Source organism: Mustela putorius, unplaced genomic scaffold (genome assembly GCF_011764305.1).
Source record: "Mustela putorius furo isolate JIRA1106 unplaced genomic scaffold, ASM1176430v1.1 tig00003858_pilon_pilon_pilon, whole genome shotgun sequence".
In the NCBI taxonomy this organism is placed as follows: domain Eukaryota; kingdom Metazoa; phylum Chordata; class Mammalia; order Carnivora; family Mustelidae; genus Mustela; species Mustela putorius.
In genome coordinates, this window is record NW_025422010.1 from 7,397,652 (window position 1) to 7,400,394 (window position 2,743).

A 2,743-nucleotide genomic window follows, 5' to 3' on the forward strand; every position below is an offset into this window, starting at 1 on the left:
AACATCAGTAATTGAAATGCTCAGTGAGGAGCCCAATGTGGGGCTTGAACTGATGACCCTGACATCAAAACCTGAGCTGAGATCAAGAGTCTCACCTTTAACCAACTGGATCATGCAGGTGCCCCACAGTAACTGATGTCCTTTAAAATTCACCCAAACATTTTAATTTATTATGTTTTCTCCATTATAAGATTGTGAAATTGGCTAGCACTAAAGTGCACTTTATAGTAATAAAGAATCCAAGATGATTTTTCCTTTTAAAAAATTTTTAGTTTTTTTTTTTAAAGATTTTATTTATTTATTTGACAGAGAGAAATCACAAGTAGGCAGAGAGGCAGGCAGAGAGAGAGAAAGGAGAAAGCAGGCTCCCCGCTGAGCAGAGAGCCCGATGCGGGACTCGATCCCAGGACCCTGAGATCATGACCTGAGCCGAAGGCAGCGGCTTAACCACTGAGCCACCCAGGCACCCAAAATTTTTGGTTTTAATAAGCCACAGTTATAAATTATCTTCTTACTTATGAAATTAATGTGAAACAAACCCACATTTAAAAAAATACATATCATGGTAAAACATGTAAACACCTGTGGGAGTATAAGAGTTACAATTTTATGAAAGATGAAGTCAGGGTAGAAATAACTACTTGTGGTGCTAACGGAGTATGGGGGATGGGGTGGAAAATAAAAGACAGAGGGGTCTGTGTGAGTTTCTTTCTTTCTTTCTTTCTTTCTTTTTTTTGTTATAGCACAACTTCTATATTTCAAATGGACAAAAAATTAGTATCATTTACAATATCTTAAGATAAATTGCCTTTGAATGGGAGCTTCCTTTCTGGTGATTTGAGTTCTACAAGACATATCTAGAAAATGTAACTATGGAAAATTACTGCTTAAATCGAATGGGGAAGTGAGGGAGGGTCTGTAGTTTCTCTTTTTGATTAATTGCCATAACACTGTCATTCAGGCAGCTGACAGAGTTTCATGTTTCCTTTAGACATCATTAGGTGCTGGAACTCTTGCAGGACAACTTTGATGCTATATGAATTCTGCCATTTTGCTAGCACTGATATGGCTCTTGGGTCTATCACTCCATTAGAACTATTAACTCCATTCATAGTAATTTTTGTTACAAATCTTACAAAGGTGGGGTGCTTCTGGGTATTTAGGTCCACATTCTATTTTAAGGCTGTAAATTCAGTTTTCATAAATTGTTCTTGGAGGCCCAATTATCATCCCTGTTCATCTTGTAAGTGTCATGTCTTTGTCAGCTTCTAGACCCCAGCTAACTGTGCCAACTCCTACTTCTTTCTGGCCTTCTTCCAGTTCTTCCAACAGTCAAAAATTGCAAGGTACTTTTACTCCTGAGACCATTGTGGCTGCCATCTTGCATCGCTGTCGCTCCCTGTGTGAGTTTCTATTTAGTGTTCAGACCTTGGGAGAACCCCATAGTTTCCTGGCTTTTCCCCAGCATTTGGCATTGAACTTGAATCAATCTGTAGAGTCTACAGTTCCTGACCAACAAGGCATGAAGACACACTGTCCCAAGGAGCAAAGCCTGTGGAAGAGCACAGTGATGTGGTCAGAAATGACAAATTACAGCTTAGAACTTCTAGGCCTTCCTCTGCCCAAATCTCCATGTGAGGCATAGCTACATAGTAAAAGACAAGGCTGTCATGGTGAAAATGGATGTGAGAGCCAGCATGAGACACTTGGGACAGGGTTCAGCTGTGCCAGGCACCACCTTGCTGAATTAGAGTAACTGTTCAACCTCTCTGCTTCCCATCCTTCTCTCAAAGGAATGATATGATATCACATAGATATAGAAGTAATATAATCACCTGGCACACAGGAAGCACTACATTCATCACTGTATAATTGTCTGAGTATTCATGGCTCCTTGAAGTCCTCAAAGCTGCACTTGGGGTTTCCAGGGAATATAAAGATTGTCCCATCTGACTGTTGTGATATGTTGTGTTTCCATTTTTATTTGTTTCAAAATATTTCTTAATTTCCCTTTTGATTTCTTCTTTGACCCATTTACTGTTCTAGGAGCACATTGTTGAATTTCCACATATTTGTGAATTTTCCAGTTTTCTTCTTGTTATTGATTTCTAGTTTCATACCGTTGTGGTCAAAAAAGACACTTGATATGATTTTGATCTTCTTAAGTTGTTTTGTGGCCTAATATATGATTCATCCTGGAAAATGTTTCATGAGCACTTGAGAAGAGTGTGTATTCTGCTCTTGTTGGATGGAATGTTCTATATACATATATGTTGGTTAGGTCCATTTGGTATACAATGTTTTTCAAGTTGGAGCCTGCTTCCTCCTCTCTCTCTGCCTGCCTCTCTGCCTACTTGTGATCTCTGTCTGTCAAATAAAAAAATAAAATAAATAAAATAAAAATAAATTTTAAAAAGTTTGATTTTCCTTATTGTGTTTATGTCTGGATGATCTATCCATTGTTGAAAGTGGAGTACTGAAGTCCCCTAGTAATACTGTATCACTGTCTATTTCTTCCCTTGGGTCTATTAATATTTGCTTTATATATTTAGGTGCTTTGATATTAGGTGCATAAGTATTTACAAATATTATATCCTTTTGATAGAATTACCCCTTTACATTACATAGCAACATTTGTCTTTTATATAGTTTTTGACTTAATGTCTATTTTATCACTATATAAGTACAGTGAGTCTCTTATAGGCAACATATAGTTTTAGATACTTTTAAAAATCAATTCAAA

At 37.3% G+C, this 2,743-nt stretch overlaps 1 pseudogene; it reads right to left on the reverse strand.

Annotated features, from left to right (window-relative positions):
• Positions 1-935: 935 nt before the first annotated feature.
• LOC101679522 lies at positions 936-1,380 on the reverse strand (annotated as a pseudogene).
• Between the last annotated feature and the right edge of the window lie 1,363 nt (positions 1,381-2,743).